Below are 27,451 nucleotides of genomic sequence, written 5' to 3'. Positions count from 1 at the left end.
GGGGGGGGGGGGGGAGTGAGGGTGGGAGAGGGAGAAACGCCCGCTGCTCTGGGATATCTGCACACGGGAGTTGGTAGCTTTGTCTCTACGTAGGTTTTGCTTGGGAAAGGTCTTTAACCCAACTCAACAAAGCTGACTGACCCGGATGTTGGGGATTCATATTCTCTACAAAGGAGATGTTGTTTTGCAAAGAAAGGTTGGGGTTAGATGGGAGGAGGGGGGTCCCAAGGTCAAATGCAAAGGACTTTATCTATTGGGGTATTATTCAGCCCTGACAAAGAAGGAAATCCTATCCTGCCTTTTGTGACAACGTGGATGGGCCTGGCAGGCATTCTGCCAAGTTAAATAAGTCAGGGAAATGCTACATGGTATCACGTATATGTGCAATCCTTTCTTCTTAAAAAAAAGTCAAATTCATAGAGTAGAAAAGTAACTGGCAGGGTCATGGGGGAGTATGAGCAATAGATAAGAAGAGGCTGGTAAATTTTCAGCTATAAGGTGAATAGGTCTGAGGAGCTAATGTAGAACGTGGCGACGGCAGTTGATAACACTGTGTTGTACAAATGAAATTTGCTAAGAGAGCAGGACTAAATGTTCTCATCAGAGAGATAACGATGTGAGGTGATACAGGTGCTCATTAGCTCGATGAGAGACACTGTCAAATCACCATGATGTGAGCTTTAAATATCATACGATTTTATTTTGTCAGTTACACCTCAACAAAACTTAAACTATAAATAAATAAATAAATGTCCAAGATGTGTCTAACATGTAGTGAATGCTCAACTGTGGTAGCTATTAGTATTAGTTATTAACATTCTGTAAAATAATTAATTTTAATTAATATTATGTTAATTAACAGTATAATTATTGTCCCTGTATTGTGGTAATTATTGTCACTACTAATATGATATATTACTTAATATAATGAATTGCATTATTTTATTATGAATAATCACTATAAATTTCCTTGTTTAATATTGGTATTTTTAATATTGATATGGGTCCCTATTCTGTGGGAAGGCCAGCCCATCGCACAATACATAGCACTAGCAGCTTCTATGGAAATGAGCATCTGAGCAACTCTGCATCCTTTGCCTTACAGGGTGGAAGACCAGGAACTGACAAGACCTGTGACCTTGGGCCCTTACATAACCTTTGTGCCTTCATTTCCTTATCTGTAAATTGCAGACGAAAAGGTACCAACCCCAGATTGCTGTGAAGTAGTCTAACTGGGTTAAGGACATGTAGGATTTCGGCCGCGCACAGTGAAGTGCTGAGTGTGGGTTTACTCTCACCAGTGGACCGCCGGGCGCACAGTCAGGTACTGTGTGTGGATCTGTAATCATCATCGGGCGGCTGCCTCACCAACAGACACTCCCTGTGGCCTGACCCCCGTCCCCGCCAGCTCAGAGCTGTCATTTTGCCTGTGGGTCCAACTCCGGAGGTGATTGTGGCTGAGAGAAAAGGTGGAGAGTGTTGTGTGCTCACATTTTTTCTGCTGAGAAACAAGAACCCAGAGATAATAAATATCCTCATAGCTGAGGTGGCCCAACCCTTTTCCTGAAATGGCTGGACTCACACAAGGCCCATTTGTTGTTTCAGAAGCGGGGGAAGAAATTTCCTTGGGAGAAACACAGCTGTCTCTACCCAGTGTTTTCTTGTTGGACAGCCTCTACTGATTCATTCTTTCATTCAACAACTCTCTATTAAGCCCCTACTATGTGCCAGGCCTATACTATAGCCAGGAGCCAGCAGTGAATAAGTCAGTGTGTGTGTGTGTGTGTGTGTGAGAGAGAGAGAGAGAGAGAGAGAGAGAGAGAGAGAGAGAGAGAAAGAAATATAATTTACATATATTATAAGAGAGCTTATAATCCTTTCTCTACATATAAGATATGTTATACTGTATATAATATAGAAATTTGCAATCCAATAGGGAGACAGACATTATTAAAATAGTTTTTATTCTAGTACAGAAATAGAGAAATCAGTCCATTTGAAACAGACCAGGGCTTCTGCAAATACTTTTCTGCTATGTTCAAAAATCATGGATTTTCCCCCACTTCAATCCCACTTAGCCAATGTTGATTAAGCATCGTATTTGCTTCAGGCCCAGCTGGGTGCTCTGAGGACACACGAATGAGCAAGAAGCTGCCCTCAGAAAGCTTAGCTCCCGCGTGACCATGACCCAGAGGGGCTCAAAGCCCCCACCTCCGTCACAGGACAGCGGGGAGGTGCTGGCTGGTACCCGAGGCCACCTGAGACCACGCTGCCTGCATACAGCAGGGGTCTCCTGCCTGGGACCTTAGGCAAGTGGCCTAACTTGCCTGAGCCTCAGTTTCCTCATCTGTCAATGATGTGTAAGGCCCATGACGTGCTCTATGTCCAGGGCGCGGTGAGAAGCCCAGTGCTCTCCGATGACCATTATTACTACAGCGATTATCTCAGTGAGTAATGGCGGAGGAGAAAGAATTATTTTTAAAGCACTTTTTTGAATTGAGTGTTGAACTGAGTAAAGAAGACTGTTGAGTTTGGGTTTTATTTCCTAATGAGAGTTGTTCCCTGTTGTTGCTTTTTCATAGACTGGGCCTTGCTGCCTTCTCGGCGTGGTTCTGCTGCTCTGGTGGTTTTCAGCATTCCTTGCATTAGACGCATCTTGCTTGTCAATCTCTATGTGGTCTAAAGGACCTGGTAGGGTGACCAACTGTCTGGGGTTGCCAGGGCCTGAGTGCTTTCACAGGACATAGGACATTTGGTGCTGAAACGGGACAGTCATGGGCAAACCGGAGACTTTGGTCCGTGTCCCAGGCCTTCGTGTATAATAGGGCACATGCACAAATGTGCAACCATCCCCGGGTGTGCACAAGTGTGAGCCTCAGAAACCCAAAGTGGCACCTGACAGCACACAGCTGGCTCCGGCACACACAGGACAAGGGCCCCGTGACAGTGGGGACATGAGATCTGCTCCCATGCTCCCCGCTCTACCTGAGCCACGCACCTCCTGTCCGTGACTCAGCAGGCGTCTGAGCAGAGGCTGGGACGTCTCCAGTGGCTGGACCTCGACTCCTGCTTCCTCAGGCCGCCCGGGGGCTGACAGCAGCTGTGACCTGAGTCACTCCAGAAGAATTCCCCACGTAGATGGGAACGAAGGATTAGGTCCATGCGGGTGGCAACGTGATTGCCCGGGCTTTGTTCCGAGGGCTGACCCAGGATCCAAAGGTTAACTCGGCTACTTTCTAGTGATAGGACTTTGGGAAAACACCGGCCCCCTCAGAGCGTCAGTTTCCTCTTTGGAGGATTCAGTGAGATAATAACACAGGCCCTGTACTTAGTGTAGGGCAGGGCATGTGGACAGGACTTCACCAACGGGTCCCCAAGACTGACAACTGTCCTTACTGTGGTGTTGACATTACCGCAAATAGCACTGATCTTATCACACACGGGGAACACAGCTACTTCCCGCTCCTCACCCGAGTGAGCCACAAAACCTCAGCCACACTCCCAGGCGCGGCAGCAATAATTTAGAAGTGGTGGTAAGTCTTCATACACGTTTTCTATTTTTTAATGATATTCAGGTAGCATGCATTAAAAACACATACAGATTAGATACAACATCTCTTTTGCCTCCCAGCTTTGGACAAGACAATTCTTCCAAATCCTCTGGGTCTAAATCAATCTCTCCCTAAGTGTATTCAGGGAAAGTATGTATTATTTTGTGAAATGAAATAAAATAAAAGGAGGGGGTTGAAGAACTAAAGTGTGGGAAATACTGAGCTAAATCAAATTTAATGGCTTTCTTTCCTGCAGGACTTCTCAGAGCTTTGACTATAGGGATCAGTGTTCTGCCTCTTCAAGGGGGAGGAAGCATAGGCTAGAGGCTCCCCACTTACGGGGCCACAGGGCCCTTTATTCATGGAGCATGAGCCAGTGAACTGGGGTTGGGTAGAAGAGAGTCAGAAAAAATCCTTATCTAGATGTTTCTGTGCAAGCCCTCGTTCCTGCTTCACTTCAGCCCACACCCCACAGCCTGCTTCCTGGGAAAGTGGTACTTTATTCCTGGCCTCTGACTTCTTCCTCTTGGCCACCCAACAGCTCTGAATCATCCCTGCACTTGGCCTTTATTCCTGGGTGAGTCTGGGTCTTCTCCACTGACCTCCAGGGGACACAGCACCAGAGTCTCACCAACCCCAGAACTCTGTGTCTCATGCCTCCTTTTGTGGGGAACTGGGTCCCTTTTTGATGTACCAAGATGTCTCATTTCTCCTGGGACAGCACTGCCATGTGAGCAAGATCATGAACCTGTTGATGGCTATCTTTTTTTTTTTTTTCAATTGATTTCAGAGAGAGAGGAAGGAGGAGAACGAGAGAAACATCAATCAGTTATCTCCAATATCTGCCCCGACTGGGGATCTAACCTGAAACCCGGGTATGTGTCCTGACCAGAAATCAAACCCACAATCTTTCAGTGCATGGGACAGCACTCAACCAACTGAGCCATACCAGCCAGGCTGTTGATGACTATCTTGATCAAATAATAAATCGCTCATTTTTATGGCACATGTACAAAGGGCCACGGTACCCTGTGGTTACTCTTTTTTTAAAAAATATATTTTATTGATTTTTTACAGAGAGGAAGGTAGAGGGATAGAAAGTTAGAAACATCGATAGAGAGAAACATCAATCAGCTGCCTCCTGCACACTCCCTACTGGGAATGTGCCCGCAACCAAGGTACATGCCCTTGACCGGAATCGAACCTGGGACCCTTCAGTCCGCAGGCCGACGCTCTCTCCACTGAGCCAAACCAGTTAGGGCCCTGTGGTTACTCTTAACATGCCCATTTTCCAGAGGAAGAAACAGGTTCAAGGAGGTTCTGTGGCTTTCCCCTGGTTGCCCAGCAAGTAAGACACGATACCTGGATTCATATGGACCACCTGAAAATCGACTTAATTCAGAACCCATGTTCTTAAACTTCATGCTGTGGTTTCTCCCCAAAATACGAGTAACTGAAGATCTCACAAGAACTTATGCAGGCAGAACGACCTCAAAGGGATCAAACATGAGGGCCCTGAAAACCTCAGCTCCCTCCAAACAATAGCCCGGGTTGCTTCAAACGACACCAGCACCCAACCCAAGTCCCACAAAACATGGCGGCCAATGACCGGAGCCTTGGATAACCTGGGATAACCTTGACACAGGAAACTAAGGCATGCAGCCCCGTGGAACATGCTAACGTGATTCACACCACAGCAGGCCTTGGCTTTACCCCACCTCTGCCACTCAGGGACCTTCTTTCATTCCCTCTGCTGCCTGCCTTTCTCTCATCCCTAGGCTGATCCTGCCCCAAGGCCGAAAGATACTGCCCTCACCTGGGCTTCCTGGAGGCTGAATCCTTCCACTAATTAATAACAGGCCCCAGTCACCTCCGCCCGCTCCCCCACCCCGGCCACAGCAGATAAGGCACCGTCCCACTTCCTGCATCAAACTGTCTCCTTGTCACGTCATTGGCGCCACCGAGGTGACTGGCGCCCGCCACCGCCTCCCACCCTGTGAGGTGGCAGCTTATCATCTGAGGGTGAAGAGAAGCGATGCGTGTGTCCACACAGGGGCCGACGGCGGAGAGCACTTGCAGGCTTGTAAAAGGTGCTGTATAAATCAATTATTAATACTAATCAGAGGGTAATAGCCCTGCTGTCGGGAGCCAGGAGGCCTGGGGCAGGCGCCACACCTTCTGACAGCGCCCTCAGGAGCCAGGCATGTCACGGGTTGTGAAGAGATCAGAGGAGAGATGACCTGAGAGCAATAAGGATTAATCCCTTCACCTGGAATCCCACCTGGCCTTTCTACCTGACAGCCCTGCCCGAGATAGAGAAGGTTCTGGAACTTTGGAACTGTGGGGCGTTGACAGCAAGGTTGTAGCGCCAGCCCTGAGCTCTAAGCTCTTCACTGATCCCACCGAGGACTGCAGAGAACACAGTGCCCACCAGGACAGGCTTCCCAGAGCGAGCCTGCCACTTCCTGCCGTTGGGGGTGGGGGGCACCCGTCCAGCACCACGGAGCTGGGTTTATTCTCTCCAGCCACTTCCTGTTTTGTCCCAGGATCCATCCTGTGAGCTGGGGACAAAAGAAACCACTTATCTAGGACAGTGGTCGGCAAACTCACTAGTCAACAGAGCCAAATATCAACAGTACAACGACTGAAATTTCTTTTGAGAGCCAAATTTTTTAAACTTAAACTATATAGGTAGGTACATTGTTATTAACTTAATTAGGGTACTCCTAAGGCTTAGGAAGAGCCACACTCAAGGGGCCAAAGAGCCGCATGTGGCTCGCGAGTCCCAGTTTGCCAACCACGGATCTAGGTAACGGATGCGAAGATTTGATTTCATGTTTATTTTCTGACATTCCAAGACCCTGGCTGGTTTGGCCATCCTCCTGAGATAGTCAAATGCATCCATGAGTGATGCAAATGTTACACAAAACTTCCCTGAAAACAAAAAATCATTTGGGCTCTTTCAGAAATAAATAGTATCCACCCCATGACACTTGTAGAATTTATTGGTGTTAAGGGGCTAAATAAAAAATGGACAATGATTAATACTAACAGTCTAACTGTTGGGCATCCCTAAGGGGGGAAATGATACTAAAAATGATTATTTGTCCAGCATGAACTGCCTGAGAATCTAAAGTACTGGGACAGGTAGCGCAGAGGGAAGAAGGCACCCTGGAGGAAATGGGATGGAGGAGACCAGAGAGAAATGGCGCGGCAGCGGGGATGGGATGGATGGGCAATGGTGGACCCAGGCAGCAGATACCAGCTCCAGGAACAACACCTTGAATCATCTTGTTTTGTTGCTGCCATTGTTGTCTTTTTTTGGTCAATAAGGATGGTGTGGTAGGTGAAATCTAAATGAGTCACATCACTGCAGCTAGTGATGAGGGCCATGAAGACAATGAAGAGTAGGTCAGGGAAGGCTCCTGAGGTGACACTGAACTAAGGTGAGTGTGTGGGGCTCTGGGGAGGCTCCAGGGGCAGCCCTAAGGTAGGAACTGGCTTGGTAGGTCTGACGAATAGCAAGGTGGCCAGTGAGGCTAAAATTCAGAGAGCCCAGAAAAGCTGATACAGAATGAGGTCAAAGAGGGAGGTAGGGACAGATCACATAAGGCCTTAGGGGCCAGAGTGAGGAGGAGGATTTTAGTCTAAATGAACGGGAAGCCACTGGAGGGTTTTCTACAGAGCGGAGTGATGGGATAATAGTCGCACCTTTCTCTGAGAGTTGTTATGAGGATCCAATCAGAAGATTCAGGAAAAGCAATGTATGTCGTAAGGATTCAATATGTAACAACTATCAGTCTTGCTAATGTTTCTTTTGGTTTTTAGCTTCATAAGAGTAACTTTTCACCTAATATTTTCCTGCCATATCCTCTATGCCAGTGGTTCTCAACCTTCCTAATGCCGCGACCCTTTATACAGTTCCTGTGGTGACCCCCAACCATAACATTATTTTTGTTGCTACTTCATAACTGTAATTTTGCTACTGTTATGAATCGTAATGTAAATATCTGATATGCAGGATGTATTTTCATTGTTACAAATTGAACATAATTAAAGCATAGTGATTAATCACAAAAACAATATGTAATTATATATGTGTTTTCCAATGGTCTTAGGCGACCCCTGTGAAAGGGTCGTTTGACCCCCAAAGGGGTCGCAACCCACAGGTTGAGAACCGCTGCTCTATGCCAAGCCTGGATTCTGGAACTGTTGTAACGGCTCAATATATCTGAAAATGAATGAACAGATGAATAAATGAATATAAGCATACCAAATCTATTTACCTTCAGAGTCACAGTTAAAGGAGAGAATAAGGAATAGTGGAATTCATATTGGTTGGATATTGCTAGGCATGATGCCGGGTGCTTTTCGTATCCTATATAATAAAAGGCTAATATGCAAATCAACCGAACAGCAGAATGACCGGTTGCTATGATGCGCACTGACCACCAGGGGGCAGATGCTCAACGCAGGAGCTGCCCCCTGGTAGTCAGTGCACTCCCACAGGGGGAGCACCGCTCAGCCAGAAGCCCTGAGCCGGGCTCATGGCTGGCGAGCTCAGCAGAGGTGGCAGGAGCCTCTCCCACCTCTGCGGCAAAACTAAGAATGTCAGTCAGGCTTAGGTGGGGAGCGGGACTAAGTTGGCAGTCACACATCCCCCAAGGGCTCCCGGACTGCGAGAGGGAACAGGCCAGGCTGAGGGACCCCTACCGCCCCCCGAAGTGCACAAATCTTATGCACAGGGCCTCTAGTATCATTATAGTTCATTTTCCCAAGAGCCCTAACCTGTAGGAAATAGAAGCCCAGCAGGTTGAGGCTTAAAGAAGCAAAGACACTTGCCCCCAATCCAGGGGCTGTTCAATGACAAAGGCAGGGTTCAAAGCCATTTCTACTCAGGGTGGCTTTTGCTCCTGAGCCCCATGACACGAAACCTTCTGACCTCAGTATTTCCCAGTGAGAGAATTAGTCACAAATGGCTTTGATTGGCTGGATGGCCAATATGGCCCTCCCTCCTGGCGTTTCTCTGGGCCCTTATCTTTATTAACTGTGAATTTACCATCCCACAGAGATAGGGCTCTTGGTGAAGGGCCCCTGTGTCCACACCTGGGCAAGTCTTACCTGCATCAAACAGGTCAGCACGTAACTGGGAGCCTTTAATTGCTTTCTTCCTCACCTAGCCCCCTCCCTCAAGTTCAAAGATAAGGAAGGGTATTAGCCTGTAATCTTGGATAAGTCCAGCCCATTTCACAGCATCATAAATTCATTCCCGTCCTCCACGGCCTGCCAGGCACGCAGAAGATGAATAGCAGGAGTGGAAAGGGAAGAGGGCCCAACAACTGCATGGTCACAGCAGAGTGATGCTACTGGGGTGGCCAGAGTGTCCCCTCCCAGCAGGCGAAGGGTCTGATGATCTGTTCTGCAGGGCATTGCATAGTCACCTGACAGCCAAGGAGAAATAGACGGCTTTTGTTTTTCCAACGAGGCCAAGATTTCCCCTAAATCAGACTGCAGTGCACCTCCCAGAGTGTGCCTAGAATTTGTGTACAGAGAGGAACCTAAGAGTGTGACTGAACTCATTTCAGTCTGTCCGCCGAAGGCTGCCATCCCAACCTCAGGAGCCACCCTGGTGAGAGTCATTTCCCGAAGTCTTGTGGTTCTAAAAGTCCTCCCTTAGGACCCTTGTAAAATGGGTTCAAACGTCCTCCAGTCGACGATGATTCCGAATGAGCAGGGTCATTTTCCAAGTATTTATTTGCCTGATTGTCTATGGCTAGTTTTTATACTTGTGTGCTTCCTTTGTTTTTGTTTTTTTTTCATCCTCACCCAAGGATATGTTTATTGATTTTAGAGAGAGAGGAAGGGAGGAGGAGGAAGAAGGAGAGAGGGAGGGAGGGAGGGAAAGAGAAACATCAATCAGTTGCCTTCCCATATGTGTCCCGATCAGGATCAAACCCGCGATCTTTCAGTGTATGGGACAATGCTCCAACTGACTGAGCCATACGGTCCAGGGCTATTTGCTTCCTTTTAACACAACTTTTTGAATGCTCATTAAATGCCAAATATTATTGCAAGGCCCTAGGATACTACAGTATCCCAGATGTACATTCACATCTTCCTGAAATTCCTGATCTAGTGCAGGATAAGGACAAGTCTACAGGGACGTAAAATATACTGCAATGAACTCCGTGAAGAAGACACCCCCCTCCCCCCAGCCATGGACTTGCTTTTGGCTCTCTGATCCTTCGCCCATTAGGAGCCAGCAAGTACTTGGAGGATGCAAACTCACGTCACAATTAGCAAAAACCAATTTACCAGGTGAAATGTCTATTCTAACTCAGAGAACACATCCCAAAGCCAATCATCAAACCTGTGTAGACTTTCTGCTGCCTGGGATGATCTGCTCACCCGTCCTCTACACGTGCAGATGGTATGAGAGTGCCCACACTTCAGGTGCTTTTAAAATATCACTGCGTGTTGAAAATTAAATGAAGACGCACTTAGGCGTAAACAAGGCGGTGTCTTTAAGAGCCCAGCCTTGAGAAAATGGTTCAGAACAGAGATATGGCTTAATGCAAAGACATCGTTACCTGAAAAATATGTTCACTTCCCTGACTTATCAAAAAAGAACTCAAAACTACAGCCCACACAAATATTCATGCTTAAAGATGTCCCTTATGATGTTACTTATAATGCAAGAAATTGGAACGACCTTAAAAGTTCATTCATGGGACACTGGTTAAGTAACAATTATGAAACAATTAAAGAAATATAAAAAGCTTTCACTGCCTTGCAAAAGACATGCTTCTCATGATGAGAAAAAGGCAGAATATAAAATAAAATTTCATTTTAAATAATTTGTGTGTTGTTGTTGTTTTTAATCAAAGAAACAAAGACAGCAGAATGTGGACAAAGGTGCTTTTGTGTCGATGAAATAGCAGTGACTCCACAAATGAGATGAGGCGTCACAGACCTTCGGGTCAAATCCCGGCCTCACCTTCCTGCCTGACCCGCTTTGGGAAAATTAGTATTCTCTCTGAACCCTGCTTTCCTTTTCTGAAAAATGGGGCGCAGGGCAATACCTGCCTTGTAGGACTGTTGTAATAGGTTTGCTTTTTTTTTTTTTTAAATGACACAAGTAAAGAACACATAATAAATGTTCAATAATGAAGGCAAACTATATGTGTATACATGAGATGTGTAATTTAATGAGCTTTCCACAATTTAAATATACTAAGATAGCATCAGAAAGAGATGGACAACACAGCCAGCATGGCTCAGTGTTGAGCGTTGACCTATGAACCAGGAGGTCACAGTTCGATTCCCAGTCAGGGCACATGTCTGGGTTGTGGGGTCGATCTCCAGTGTGGCGTGTGGAGTGTGTGTGGGGCGTGTGGGAGGCAGCTGATCAATGATTCTCTCTCATCTCTCTCTCTCTCTCTCCCTCTCTCTCTCTCTCTCTCTCTCTCTCTCCCTCCCTCCCTCCCTCTCCCCTTCTTCTCTGAAATCAATAAAAATATATTTTAAAAAAATTTTTAAAGAAAGAGATGGACATTAAAAACTTAAATTTTACAACTAAACACTAATCAGAATCCCAGATGTTAAACTGTCTTCGAATAAACAGGGTTTGTTCCTCGTAAAGCAGAGTATGGGCTTGGTCGGGTGGGAAGGTTTGGGGGGAAGATTCATTTATCTGAGCAAGATTTACCTGCTGGCAAGGATCATTTCTTATCCTTTCAGAGGAGTTTGCAATGAAATAACGAGAGAGGAGTAAATGTGCGTATAAAATAAGGTTTTCTCCAAAATGGAGAGGGGGACTTTTACTGTCCGTGTAAAGCAGTGGTTCTCAACCTTCCTAACGCCGCAACCCTTTAATACAGTTCCTCATGTTGTGGTGACCCCCAACCATAAAATTATTTTTGTTGCTACTTCATAACTGTAATTTTGCTACTGTTATGAATCGTAATGTAAATATCTGATATGCAGGATGTATTTTCATTGTTACAAATTGAGCATAATTAAAGCATAGTGATTACTCACAAAAACAATATGTAATTATATATGTGTTTTTCCAATGGTCTTAGGCGACCCCTGTGAAAGGGTCGTTCGACCCCCAAAGGGGTCTCGACCCACAGGTTGAGAACCGCTGGTGTAAAGTGAACTTAGGAATAGCTGAGCAACGCACCGGACTGACACTCAGAATGCAAGTTCCTACGAAGCTAGAACTTTCAAGGAACCCAGTCCTTTCCCCTGCTTACATTTTAGAAAGCAAGTGGGGAGAAAAGGAATGATTTCCTAGTAGTTTGATAAAGAGAGACAAAGCTCCTGGAAATAACAACCCTGATATCCGGATCTGGACTCCCAGGACCCCCCACCCCCCTCCCCGCCCCCCGCCCACACACACAAATTGAAGGCAAAATGATAGAGTCACATGGAGAGCCCATTGTCTCCCATCAGAGTCTTCAAGAAATCTGGGATCCCCAAATTTTTGAGAAACTCTGTCTTACATCCTCAAACCTGGATGAGCAGAGAGAGTCAAATGATGGACCATAACACACACCAAGGACATATGAAATTGCCTTTCCTACGGGGTCTAGCTCCCCACTGTGTGGCTGGCTGGGGCGAGGGAATCAGTGAATGGCCACCACGGGGGCAATAGGCCTGTTACATGTTAGGCCTGTGACAGGTAAAAATCACCTTCGCTGAGCACCCGGTTCCCTGAACGCACCCCACACTTAAAGGTTTCCATTTGGAGAGCTGCAGGGTGGGTGTTCCGAGCAGGGACAACCTATCCGACCAGCAGCTGCAATGGTGCAGAGTAAATATTTAAACATGGCAAGTTCAATAGCTGTTAAATAGATTCAGTAGAGGCTCATTTTAAAAAATCAATGCTGAACTAATAGTAATGCACTAGCCTTCAATAGAAGAGGCGGAGGGAGTTGGAATCATTTTTGAATCAGAAGTCAATAGGAGCCAGTGTCTCGGACAAGCCCTCGTGCCGCCCCTCCCCAAACTGGTAATAAAACAAAACAAAAAAAACAAACAAAAGCAGGGTAATGCCTTTGTCTCCTATGAGCGAAGCTGATGGGGACCACAGGTTTGACCTGGGTGGGGCGGAGGGTGGAGAAGGGGTAGGAGAAACAAGATGGCAGAGGAAAAAGGAAGCGTGACTTTTCTCTGGGGTTAGTGAAACAATCGACGAGGACTTGCCTTTTTAACCTGGTTGCACGAAGCAGCTGTGTGACCTCGAGTAAGGAAGTGAACCTCCCTGAGCTTTGCCAACGCGATAGCACCTCCGTACTTCCTGGGTCTTCACCATCCCAACGCAGGCAGGCAGACTCCCAGCTCTCGGCGCCGGGACTCCTCATGAGGAGGTGCCTGATTTAAGGCCCCAGACAACGGCCCTCAGTCATTGGCTGGTGGGAGCTGCCCCTGGCCTGCCTATGTGCTCTAGTCACTTCGCATCCTGGCAGGGATGGAGCCCCGCTGCCCACAGAGGTGCCCTGCTACGGCACATACTAGTTGGCTGCTTCTCTCCCATCTTCCTCACTCGCTACCCAGTGCTCTGGGTCCACCTCCAAATAAGCCACTTTCACCTGAAATAATGTCTCAGGTCAGGGCATCCCTTATCATAAGGCTTATGGGGACCCAACGGAAGACAAGAAGAGTCTTCCTCTACATCTACCACACGGGGACACCAGGGTGCCCACCTCAGAGGTCCACTGTGCGCATTCAAGGAGAGAGTGTTCTGAAGCACGCGCCGTGCTGCCTGGCACTCATCGGGCACGAAAGGGATGCCAGTCACGCTTATCATTAGCTCCACGGGCCAAAGTAAGAATCTGTGGCTTCCTCAAAAGACAGTGGGGTGACGAAGGGTTTTTATCTTCTCCTTTCTACTTTCCTATGTTTACTGCATTTTGAAAATGAGGCGTGCTTAAGGGCAGCAGGGCGCCAAGGAACCCAGGAGCAGCTTGGTTCACTGTGAGCTGCTCTGTGCCTCAGTTTCCTCAGAGGTGAACTGGGAGAAAGAGCATCTCCCTCTGAGGTTTTGGGGTCATTTCAATGAGAAAATACATGCAAAGTATCCGCACAGTGGCTGGCACCTGCTAACAGAGGAATAAACATTAGCTGTGATGTAATAGATTGACACTCTATGTGTTTGACGCCTATTTAGAGTATTTCCAGGATTAAAATTTGGTAAACAAGATGTCTATTAACAATGTGGCAAATTAAACTTCCTGGAGGTTGTTTTTTAAAACACTTGACTTCCTTTGTCCTGGAAACAAGACTGAAACGGGTTGTCGAAACAACAATACATACTAGTAATGGCCAAAAGGAAAGGGCTAGAGATATTTCCAAAACACAGAGAGAGTAAATGTTAAATAGGAATGTGGGCTTAAGTACAGTGGTGGGGGTGGAGAGGGAGGGAGGGAGGGGGGAGGGGCGAGAGAGACCCCTGGTAAAAGGAAGTTGGGCCCAAATTGCACACAGGTGCCCAGTATAAGGACGACAACGCCCGAGGACCCAGTCCTGGAGATGACAGCAGCGGTCACAGACTCGAACCTGCTGGATATCCTGTCACTGCTTCACCTCAAAACTGCAATGTACCCAGGCCTGGTTATCCAGGCCTTTATTCACTGCTCAGGTGTCTAGTATCAACACCCCAAGTGTAACAATGACAACACCATAGCAGCAGGAAATATTTTATTTATCCCCACTGTACCCCTAACATGGTCCTTTACTTGTTATTAGTCTACTTCATGCTCACAGAAACCCTGCGGGGCGGGGGGAGCAGCTTCACTGTGTAGTGGGGGACACTGAGGGTGAGGGACTTGTCCAAGCTCACACAGCAGGAAGTGGAGAACCGGGATGTGCATCGAGCATGCTGCCTCTAGAGCAGGGGTGGGGAACCTTTCTCCTGCCAGGGGCCATGTGGATATTTATAACATCATTCGGGGCATACAAAATCATCAGCTTAAACATTAGCCTGCTATATTTGGTCAAAAATTTAATTTACACACCCCTAATGCCTTGGCAGGGCCAGACCAAATGATTTTGCAGGCCTTAAATAACCCAGGGGCCGATGTTCCCCACACCTGATCTAGAGTTTCCCTCCCATAAACACTGTGTTCTAAGTCTTTCGGCCCTGGGCATATATTGGGCATCAATAATATTACCCTCCCATGTCATTCCCCCACATACTTCTCCTATGCAGATACTGCTAATTTCTAATTGCTATACTCTTTCCATAGTCTTGGATGAATCCTCTGAATCCTTCTTAACACAACCCTCTATGCAGCCACAACCAATCAGTTGAAACTGGCATGGGTGATAAAGCCAGTCTGACCATTGAACCAGTTAGGGCTGTTGGACTGCAAGCAACAGAAGCTGACTCTGGTGGCATGAGCCAAAAAGGACTCCACTAAAAGGACATGGAAGAATCCAAGAGGACCGAAGAAAATGTTCAGAAACCAGGAATTCCTGGGGGTCTTGAGTGCAGGTTGAGTTGTCAGGTTTGTCTGGCTACGGCCAGTGAAATTAATATGTTCGAAAGCATTTTTTTCCTGCCTTTAAGTCCTTCTGCTCAAGCTTTAAATTCCCAAGAGAGAGTCCACAGGCTTAGCATAGGTCATTGTCCACTACAACAGCACAGAGGGACGACGGGTGCCCACAAAGGTAATGGAGGGACTGCATGAAGGGGAAACAATTCTGGGCAGCGCAAAACACCACCACCAGCTCCAGCACTGCCCCAGATCTGACCCACCCAGTTAACCAGGTCCAAGAAGTCTAGTTGGCTTGTAGGCTGCTGAAAAGATTAACTGGTTGGACAGTAAGTCATCATTAAAACAGCTCTGCTGATGGTTATAAATCCAGCTGGGTATCTTCACCTGGGAACTAACTCACCAACCAGAGACAGAGCTGGCAACCTCCGGGCTGGGCCTCTGAAAGCCTCTGATGAAATCAGCCCGTTGATTAACGCAATTAGCACCATTAGGAGAGGAAGTTGTTAACCTAAATCAATTATCCGCAGACATCCATCAAGCTGAGTGTTCCTCTTTGTCTTGGACATATTGCGCTGTTGGTGTTTCAGTGGTGATGGCCATTAAAAATAAATGATTATTGTTGATTTTCTATTGATATAGCTATTAATGTATCGATGCCAGTGTGTATAGGCCGCTTACATGTAGTGTACAGAATGCAGATGTACTAACTATAGGAAGTGAGTATTGACTCCCATTTCTCCATTCAGGAGGTAAATATTGACCAACAAAAGCGTGTTTACGATGAGCTGAAAGGCAAAATGTTCGTCTCAGCTCAATTTTTCTTTAATTACTCGTATCGTTTATCTTCTGCAGTGCCGAGGTTCAGACCCGTGGATGCCATGCTCTATCTTTGCTGCGGTATCGAATTCAGCCTCCTCAGTCACGGTCCTAAAGCGCCGGGTGCCTGTTGCACCTTTCTGAAAACTGTTCCTGTGCGTCCTCTGAACATTTCCACCACTTCAGCAAATTTATATCTTCTGTATCAATCGTCCACACGAAAAACTATAATACCATTTGCTTAAATCCAGCCCCAGATGCAAAAAAATGGCTGTCCATGATAATAAGAGTTAACATGTATTGAACTCATTCTCCCAGCCCTTTGCACAGATCTCTAACGATTATCTCCATCTCAGAGAATGATAATAAATATAATAAAAGCTACTACTTATCTGCCAGGTACTCCCGTAGGCCCTTCCCAAGTATGAAGTAATTTAAACTCCCAACTAGCTCTCCAAGTAACATCATTATGGCCATTTTTCCAGTGAAGAAACTAAGGCAGAGAAAGGTAAGTCCTATTACGAGCTGATAAAACAGTAGCAGAGCCCTTTTATTCTATCTTGCCCTCTGCTACCCATGCTTCTCTCTCTCTGTACTTAAAGTTCTATAACAGGTGACGTTTCAGGAATATATTTTTGCTTTAAAGAAATTTGCTCTCATGTTTCATGCATGTGCATGCGCGCACGTGTGTGTGTGTGTGTGTATGTGTGTGTGTGTGTGTGTGTGTGTGCCTTCACCCCATCCCCAGATAAAGGAGCTGACATTTAGCCAGTTCAGGTAATTTGCTGAAGTTATACAGCCAATAAATGACACCACAGATTCAAACTAGGCTCTGACCCCCAACTTTCCTCTGTGGGGCAACGCAGAGTTTGGGAAAGTGTGATCTTTTAGGAGAAACATGAGTTTTTAAGCTTTTTGGTATCTGGAATGAACCATCAGGTTTTTTTCATGGACACAGCGGCTGGAATGAGCAGCCCAGGACAGAGATGACATGATGCTCCATGTTCCCATCGGGGCCTGGAGATGACTGCACATCCAGAACTACCTGCTGGGCCCAGTGGAGTGACTGGATTCAACAGAGCAAGTCAGTCTAGGCCGGGGAGGGAGGTGGTGTTGCCCAGGGCAACTCGAGGAGCATTCTTAGGGAGAAAATCTCAACAGGAAGAGAGGCCGATTGTTCCGAGCACCCGGCTGCCAGTGCGGGAGAAGGTCAGACTTCTTCAGAGTCATCAGAAAAGAGGGTTGAACACGGCAAACCAGAAAGGCGAGCTGGGCTTTCCCTTGGGAGCTGAATTGTCAAGAGCTGATTGCAAAAGGTCTTAGATTCTCTGCCAGGACAGCACTTCCCAGCGGGTAATTAAACCGGGTGTCAGCCGCTTGGAGATCACCACAGGAGGTGTGGGTTCAGGGTAGGGCTTGGGAAACCTCCCAGGTTTTGATCTTTGGGGAGCGGGGGGAGTGTTGTTTAAGGGCTCTGGGTTCCTCCTAGTAAAAACACCCAGGAAAAGAGGAGGGAGGAGAATAGAAAAGAAGAAGGCCACTGAGACCTGGAATCCTGGCCCACATCTTCCTTCAATTCCTTTAGAACAGCGGTTCTCAACCTGTGGGTCGCGTCCCCTTTGGCAGTCGAGCGACCCTTTCACAGGGGTCGCCTAAGACCATCCTGCATATCAGATATTTACATTACGATTCATAACAGTAGCAACATTACAGCTATGAAGTAGCAACGAAAATAATTTTATGGTTGGGTCACAATATAAGGAACTATATTTAAAGGGCCAGAAGGTTGAGAACCACTGCTTTAGAACTACACCCGTATCTCCCTGGAAAGACTGAACTTGAAAATAAAAGGTCCATTCGCTTTCATCATTGTTCATATTAAAAATCCTTCAAAGATGGCTACTACAAGCCCTGATGGAAACCCCGGGTTACCATGCACTGTTGGCATATAAGAAATAACCTAATTAGTACAACCACTATGGAAGACAGTGTGGAGGCTCCTCAAAAAGTTAAGAATATAGCCCAGCCAGTGTGGCTCAGTGGTTGAACATTGACCTATGAACCAAGAGGTCATAGTTCAATTCCTGGTCAGGGTACATGCCCGGATTGCAGGCTCAGTCACCAGAGTGGGGCATGCAGGAGGCAGCTGATCAATGATTCTCTCTCATCATTGATGTTTCTCTCTCTCCCTCTGCCTTTCTCTCTGAAATCAATAAAAATATATTGTAATAAAAAAAATAAAGAATACAGCTACCCTACCCCTCTTCTGGGGATCTACTAGAAAAATTTGAAAACATTTATTCGCAAAGATATATGCACCCCTTTGTTCATTGCAGCATTATTCATGGTGGCCAAGACATGGAAACAACTGAAGTGTCCTTTGCTAGAGGACTGGATAGAGAAGATGCGGTACATACACACAATGGAATACTGCTCAGCCGTAAGAAAAGATGAACTACTGCCATTTGCGACAACATGGATATATCTTGAGAATATCACGCTAAGCAAAATAAGCCAGACAGAAAAGGTTAAGAACCATATGATCCCACTCATATGTGGGAAACAAAAACTGAAAACAGCAAATGAACAAGCAAGACAAACGAACAGACAGAAACGCATACACACAGATAACAGTATGGTGGTTACCAAAGGGAAGGGGGTGGGAGGGCAGTAAGGGAATAAAGGGAGTCAAATATATGGTGACGGGAGATTTAACTTTGGGTGGTGGGCACACAATGCAATATACAGAGGATCATCATAGAATTATACACTTGAAAACTACATAATCTTATTAACCAATGTCACTCCAACAAATTTCATTTTTTCAAAAAAACAAAGAAATAACCTAATTAGTGAGGTGGTTGCTTGGATGGTGTGGGAGGCAGCATAATGCCCCCACCCCAGATGTCTACTCCCTAATCCCTGGAGCTCCAGGGACCTGTGAATTTGTCACCTTACACGGCAGAAGAGACTTCACAGCTGTGGTTGAATGAAAGATTCTGACATGAGATTATTCTGGATTATCCACATGGGCCCTAAATGTAATCATTAGGGGCCTTATAAGAGGGAGGCAGGAGGGTCAGAATGAGAGGACGTGATGGTGGAATCAGAGGTAGAAAGACGCGGGGCTACAAGCTCAGGAATTCAGGAGTCCTCTACCAGCTGGGAAAGATAAGACAAATTCGCCCCCGGAGCCCCCAGAAGAAATACAGCTCTGTTAACACCTTGACTTGGGCCCCACGGTACCCATTTTGGACTTTAAAAAATACATATATATATATAATCAATTTTAGAGAGAGGAAGGGAGAGAGAGAAACATCAATGATGAAAGAGAATCATAGATCAGCTGCCTCCTGCACACCCCCTACTAGAGATCAAGCCCACAAGCCGGGCATGTGCCCTGAACCGGGAATCGAACCGTGACCTCCTGGTTCATAGGTCAACAATCGACCACTGAAACACCCTGGCTGGGCCCATTTTGGACTTCTGACCTCCAGAACTGTTAAGAGTAAATTTGTGTTATTTTAAGCTACTAAATTGATGGTATTTGTTACAGCAGCAAAGAGAAACTAATACAAACTGTTAGCTCATTTTTTGGCTTTACTCAAGGAAGGTCTCGAGGCTGCTTCCAAGGACACTCTCCCTCATAGCATCTTCCGCAAGCATAAAACTCTAGAGAAGAACTCACACATAAAAACAAGGTACTGTTTATTAAGCACTGACTACGTGACCCTCATTCGGTACATGTCTTCTTTTCTCTCATTTTACAGAGGAAAGAGTGCAAATGGACTTGGCAACATCACACAGAAACGAAGGGGCTTTCCCATCAGATATGATGCCTGTCTTCAAGGAGTTAAGGATTAAAGAAAAAGCAAGTTATGGTTCCTCTTCACCCCCTACCCCTGAAATGACTATCATGGATAAGGGAGCATTTCCATAACCAACATTCATTCATTCATTCATTTGTTCAGGAAATATTTATTCAGGGCTTACTACATGCCATGAACTGTGGATACAGTAAAGAATCAAACATACAATGTCCTTGGCCTTTTGGAGCTTCGATTTTGGTGAAGAAAGATAGCAAATGCACAAACCGATAGAGATATACTATGTCAGATGGTGATAAATGCTACATGATACATAAATCTGGGCAAAGGGTCAAAATCTAAGATAATGGTTATGTTGGAGGGGAATAGGGGTCAGGGAAGGGGATGGAATCAGGGCAGAGAGCAAAGGTGTCCAACAGAAATAGCTGTTTTGTCTCAAGTTGAGTGGTGGGCTCATTGGTGTCTATTCCTGGGCTTTCTTGATTGACATAGATGCTATGTATATTCTTGTAGATGTGTCAAATATTAACTGGCCTGAACAATTTAGAAGGTTAGGCGGTACTATTTTATATTGGTGGCCAGGGAAAGCCTCTTGACTTGGTATCTGAGCAGAGACATGAAGGAAATGAAAGCATGCACCATGCCTGCAGGAAGGGCATCTAGGTAGTGGGAACAGCAGGTGGGAAGGCCCTAAGTGCTTTGAGTACTGGCACAATCAATAGTAGGAGCTTAGACCACAGAGCTACCTAGAACCTCTTCCTGACAGGGATGTTCTCTATAGGACATCATTCTCTCGCTTACTCCAGGCCTTCAAAGGAGATCGGAAAAAGGCATGAATTCATGCATTCATGTATACATTTTGTATGTATTAAGCACCTACTGTGTGCTTATCACTGGTCATAGAAACAGTAAAAACATGGGCTGTACCTTTAAGGAGCTCAGGGTCTAGTGAGGGAATAGAGGGAAAAGCATTGGGGAAGATGGAAAATCTATTAGATATTTATCTTCCTAGGATCCTCACCCATGAAGAACTTAGTTTGGGTTCTTCTTCTAATCTTAGCTAACATGTCAGGGTGCCTAGGCCTGGCCCGAGAAAACCCTCCCAGGTTGGGAAATTAGCTCATGGCTCAACAATTAGAGGTGGCGACTTTGATGTTCCTGGCAGGTGGCTTCCCCACCCAGTCAGGAGCCAGAAACTGACAACTTTTCCAGCCAGCACAGATCCGGAAAGCGCCAGGCTCCCCCTGACTCTCTGCACCCATGATCTGCTCAAACTCCTGCTTCGAATAGCAACGGACAGATCTTGTTTAGGACATTCCACCAGACTTGCAGACTCCCAGGAGACTTAGCACAGACTTCCCTGCTGCCTACCCATGATCAGCCGCCAGGAAAACAGTAGGAGAATGGGGTCAAGAAAGTGCGTCGTACAAAAGGGAAAGTTCTGCGTGGCTAGTGTACAGGTTTCCCTAGTGCCTGTGGCATCGAAGAAGGTTACATCAGCAATAATAAGCCCAGCTTTTGGGGGTCCCCTTCCCACTTGCTCACCCAGGAGCAGAGCTGTCGGGATACTGAGCTGTCCCTGCTCCATGTTTTCCTGAGGAGTGTCTCACCCATGCACAAAAGTAAGTCCACTGAATGCTGACAAAGTTAAACATACAATTATCATGCGAGCCAGCAGTTCTACCTGATGGACATCCCCCCGCCCAAAACTGAAAACAGATACTCAAACAAATGCTTGTATACGAGTGTTCACGCAAGTATTATTCCCAACAGCCAACTCGTGAAAATAACTCACGTGTCTATTAATAGATGCATGGATAAACAAAAAGTGGCATTTCTATATGATGGAATAGTATTCTATATAATAAAGAGCTAATATGCTAATTAGACCAAACAGCAGAATGATCGTCAGGTCGACCTTCGGGATGAAGCCAGGGCTGCGAGGGGCTGAGAGGGCCAAGCCCCTTGCATGAATTTCATGTATCGGGCCTCTAGTTCATCCATAAAAAGGAATGAAGTCGTGATATATGGATGATCCTGGGAAACATTATGCTAAGACATCCAGCCAGATACAAAAAGTCGCAAATAGTATGACTCCACTTACATGAAAAGTCTAGAATAGATCAATCCTGAGAGACAGACAGCAGACTGGTGGTTGCCGGGGCCGAGGGGAGGAAGTGGGAGTGACTCCTTAACGGGTACGGGGTTTTCTTTTGGAGGGAGGACGTGTCTTGTAACTAGACAGAGGTGGTGGTTGCACAACGTGGTGAATGTCCTAAGTGTCTCGGAATTGCACACTTTGAAGTCGTTAATTTTATGGTATGTAAATTTCACCTCAATTTAAAAAGCAAACCGCTTACTTGGCTGCTATGCCCAGCCCATTCTTTCTCGCCAGGTACTGCAGACTCCCACTGGCCACCACCAGGTAACCGCTGCCGCCCCCGTGCTTGTTAAACACCATGCTCTTTGGGCGGTTGGTTGGGTACCACCATCTCCTGTTGGGTAACCTGCACGGCTGAGGGTCTAGACTAGAGTCCTGGGGAACCTGTGTTCCCTTTACACCCTTCTAGAGCACATCCCATGCCTTACAGAGAGAGTTCTAGCGAAACACCTGAATTTGATTCTGAGCAAAATTCAGGCAGGAGCCATTGGAAACCCAAAGATAGGCCAAGCAAATGATAGATTTTTTGGGTCCTGCACCAGAGTCCTTTCAACTTAGAATCTGGTAAAAGGGCTGCTCTTTGCCATCCACGAGCCCCCACGAAAGCCAGTCTGTCTGCTAAGAGACTCTTGTATGCATGCCCCAGCCCAAACATCAAACTCTCCCTGCCCTTTGATAAAGCCAGACCTGCTTCTGCAGATATGCAGCAAGGGAATAATGAACACCGGCTAAGAGAATAAGCGACGTTCACTGAGGGGAGGGGGAGGGGGTGGGAGGCTAGACATGAGCCCTCGAGGTTTTACGTCATCTGAGCGGCTGGTAGAGAATGAATTATTTCTTCCCAATGCGGCGCCATCGTCCATCACAGTCAATTTTCAGCCCATCTGGAAGGTTTCAAAACCCCCAGAATGGGATCGGAGTTAAAAACAGTCTCAGCAGCAAGCCTTCCTAAACAGATTATAATAAATACAAACGTAAAAAGAGTTCCCTGTTTAGAGGAACTTACCCTGTGCTATGTCCCACACTCAGGCTCCCTCATGCCTCCTCTCAGAAGCTATGGGGTGGGAACTACGACCGAACATTCCCACTTTGCTGATAAGAACACTGAGGCTCAGCCAAGTCCTCTGGCCACCCAGGTGGAGAGGGGCAGGTCTAGGAAATGAAGAGACGGCACTGACTCCAGGTCCCGCTCGTCCATCGCGGTGCCGATGGTGTGAGCCAGGAAGTCCCACTCGCCTGTCCGCACTCTCTGCACCGGAAACTCGCTTGTGTCCTGGTGGTGATCTGAAAGCACATCGCAGAAGGAAACCGCTCCCTTTGAGCCCTCCTGTCTTTTCCCATCTTTCTTGGATTTCTTCTCGTAGCTGAGCAGAAGTGGCTAAGAAGACACACGACTCGGGGACAAAGGAAACTGGGTATTTTCTATGTGTTGAATTTGGGTCTCCCTAGGGCAGTGATGGCGAACCTATGACACGCGTGTCAGAGGTGACACGCGAACTCATTTTTTTGGTTGATTTTTCTTTTGTTAAATGGCATTTAAATATATAAAATAAATATCAAAAATATAAATCTTTGTTTTACTATGGTTGCAAATATCAACAAATTTCTATATGTGACATGGCACCAGAGTTAACAGAGTTAAGTTAGGGTTTTTCAAAATGCTGACACGTCGAGCTCAAAAGGTTCGCCATCACTGCCCTAGGGGGCTGATGCATCCCGACAGTCCTGGCACTTGTAGGACAGAGAAAAGTAGGTCTCAGCGTTGGCATGGGAAGCTTTGAGTTCTGGGGCAGAATACTTAGGCCTTACTCCCAAGGGAGCAAGAAGCCATTGAAGTTTATGGAGGTTAGTGACACAGTGGAGGAAAGTGTGGGGAAAGCTCTGGGCAGAACAGAATCTCCAAGTTATTACTGGCCCCACTGAACAGATGAGAAAACAACGGAGGCCCAGAGAGGTTCATTCATTTGCCCAAGTCACAGAGCCAGAACGTAGCAAAAGTGGTGGGCAATGGTATTTCCGTAGTAAAAAGTCACAAGTTAAGTGAGCACATCATTTAATCATTGGCGTGGGAAGCCCAGCACATCACAAGGTCAGTTGAAGGACCATCAGGAGGAAGCCACGGCCACAGGGGCGGGCTTGCAGGTTAAGTTCCGAGGGCAGCTTGCTCCACCCTGCCCGCATCTTCCCCCGGGAGGACCCCTCGGTGACCCCTGACCTTCCCTGCTTCTCATCCTTGGAGAATGAGGGAGGAAGGGTGCAGGGACATGCCCCTATCTGCCACCCTGGAAAAGTGGGGATATGGAAACCCAGAGGCCAATATTTCTAACAGATAATTGCTCTATTATTTAAACAACAGCCACTGAAATAGCTCATTAAAGGGACAAAGGTAGTAATTACCCAGATTTTTATCTGGGGGAATCTAAGAGAAGCACCAGGGGTTATGTTTCTAGGTAACCTTAGAGCCTGAGAAGCACAGCAAAGCACAGTCACGAGGGCCAAACCAGTTTGGCAGAAACCTCTCACCCCCTCTGCAGGGTTCACTGTATGTGGCAACGATCAGAAACGTGGCCAAAGTTTGTGAGCATTTCACACTCACCAGGAATTGTGCAAAAGGTATACTCCCGTGTCTTTCACGTTGCACAACAGCCGTAGGGAGAACATACAATTCATAGTCCCATTTTGCAGATAAGGAAACTGAGGCTCAGAAAGGTGATGTCACTTGCCCATTGGGCAGTGCGGGGGTTTGCCCCATTCTACTCTACTGCATGAGATAAAGGCCTCATCCTGAGGTCTCTCTGGGAACATCTATCAATGGCCAACAAAAAGACAGATGATGATCTACATCTTCATAACCAGCCAGGGCAGGCTTTCTGCGCTAATTGTACAACTAGGTAAACTGAGGCTCCGAGAGGTGAAGGTGAGCTGCAGAATGAGGACTGCAAGCCAGTCCCCTCTCCTCCGTGAATCCTGCTGCCTTTGTATTTGGGGTTCCGTGTGAGACATTTAGGGTTGGAAGGGAGATTTTGTTTTTGGTAGTTTTTGTTTGTTTCGCTCTTTTACAGAAACTCTCTCATGAGGAGGAGGAGAGAAAACCAACAGGATATTCCTGAGAGTCAGTTCTCAGCCTCCCCCATCTATAAGTGACACGACCCCTCTGCCTTCCCCTTTCCTGTCCCGGGGGAACTCTGGGGATCAGGCTAAATGACAGTGCCAGCTGACATGTCCTGGGGGTGGGGCAGCCATTGCTTCCTGCCCAGTGGGAACCCAAGCCCAGAGGAATGTTGAGAGGAAGCCTCTGGGCAGGTGGGCGGCCCCCCAAGGAGCCAGGGCGAGCTGAGAAGGGCAGCGATAAGGATGCCTCTTCCTCCCTGGCCTCTGCCGGAAGATAAGCATCGCTGGCCTTAGACATCTCGGCCACTCATCTCGGCTTCGGCTTCGTAATGCCCAGGATCTCTGGCTCCGGCTCATTCCCCTTGACCAGCAGGGCCACACCCTGGGACAAGAGAACAGGGGGATCTGGGGGTCAAGGTGGCACAAAGCTTCCCATCAGGAGGCATCTGACTTCTGGATCTTCTGAAGGAGGGCAGGTGGCCTTGGGCTGAGTGGGGATCGCCGGGTTGGTTTGTTTCTCTGCCTGCTCAGGCCGTGCCCTCTGAAGCAGGGAGGCTCAGGTCTGAAGTGACGAGGGTTCCGCCTGCACTCAGGAGGACGGGATTAGACAAGGGTGTCGACAGTGAGAGGTGGGGTCAGGGCCACCTTGGCGCCTGTCCTCTATGATTCTCGCAACCACCTTTTGTTTCCATCACTGGGACATTAGAAAATCTTGCTCCCTTTCTCTAGGCGACGACCTGAGAGGGGTGGGCAGAGGCCGCCTGGATCTTGAAGGCCAAAGTAAAGATTTGTATTTTAATCCTAAAGCAATGGGTGCCACTGATGAATTTGGAGCAGCCAACTGACAGAGATCTACAGGGTTTTTAAAAATCATCTGTAATTGTGGTAAAATACACGTAACATAAAATTTACCACTTTGGCAATTTTTAAGTGTACAAGTCAGTGGCATTTAGGTTCATTCGGGTTTTTGTGCAACCATCACCACCGTCCATCTCGAGAAATGTTGTTTTGCAAAGCTGAAACTATATCCATTAAAAAATGACCCCCAGCACTTGGCATCCCCCATCTCCTTTCCACCCCCGTGAGTCTGGCTACTCTGGATACCTCACATCAGTGGACTCTCACACGATTTGTCTTTTTGTCACTGGCTTATTTCACTTAGCATCATGTCCTCAAGCTGCACCCATGTGGTAGCACGTATCCCATCCGAATTTCATTCCTCGTGAGGCTGGCTAATATTCCAGTGTATGGATGGACCACATTTTGTTTATCCCTTCATCCAGGGGGGGACACCTTGTTTGTTTCCACCTTTGGGCTATTGGAAATAATGCTGTTATGAACACCGGTGTGCAAATAACCCGCTCAGCACCCTGCTTTCAATTTGTGGGGTATTATACCTAGCGGTGGAATTGCTGGGTCTCGTAATGATTTGAGGCACTGCCCTGAACTGGTTTCTCAAAGGTCACTCTGGTTGCTCTGTAAGCATGGACACACAGCAGGCAGGAGTGAGCACTGAGAGCCCGTGAACAGGCTGCCATGGCTGCCGTGAGGGCGGAAGGAGATGGAGCCTGGGGGCTGGATGGTGGCTGTGGGCAGAGAAGATTCCTGAAATGCAAATCTTGTCTTTCCCAGGAGGTGATGTCGGGCTCCTCTTTACAGAAAAGCAGCCCAGAGAAGGGCCAAGAGATGAGTGAGGCAAACGGGATGATTTCTGCCTTTGGGAAGTGGACTTCCATAGTGGCACATCGCAGGGCTTTGAGGCCAGACAGCCGGGGTTCGGATCCTGACTCTGCCGCCTGGCGCTGAGCCTCAGGTTCCTCATCTGTGACAGGGAGATAACAATACCTCCTTCTAGGGTCTGTGAAGGTTACATGTGATCATTCGGGGGCGGTATCTTGATGACAGTAAATGCTCACTAAAATCTAGATGAATACGATGCTCCAACCAAATCGACAATGCCTGTTAGACCCTTAGCCTCTTCATGCTGCCCAGACACGAGATAACAATACCTCCTTCTAGGGTCTGTGAAGGTTACATGTGATCATTCGGGGGCGGTATCTTGATGACAGTAAATGCTCACTAAAATCTAGATGAATATGATGCTCCAACCAAATCGACAATGCCTGTGTTAGACCCTTAGCCTCTTCATGCTGCCCGGACATTGCTGAGTGGCAGTGCCAGCCACATGTCCCGAGCTTCTTGTGACATCGTCACTGTCACTTGGCTGGGTGGCCAGGGAGGCAGTACTGCAGGGCACCCTCTCCCTAGCTTTTCGGCTTCCCCTCCACATCTCCCCCGTCCATCACGAGGCCGTCTTGCCCTGGTCCTCTTCCATGACTGACAGGCTCCTGAATTATGAAAAAGGGTAAGAGATATTTATATCTCTGCTCGGGCCTCGCCCCCACCCTTCAGAGGGAGCGGGAAGGGCTTCCCGTGCAGGAGGAATCTGTCAAGTCCTCGAAGGAACCGTTTTTCTGCCCT

Source organism: Myotis brandtii, unplaced genomic scaffold (assembly GCF_000412655.1).
Source record: "Myotis brandtii unplaced genomic scaffold, ASM41265v1 scaffold181, whole genome shotgun sequence".
Lineage (NCBI taxonomy): Eukaryota > Metazoa > Chordata > Mammalia > Chiroptera > Vespertilionidae > Myotis > Myotis brandtii.
Note: the sequence above shows the minus strand (reverse complement) of the source record.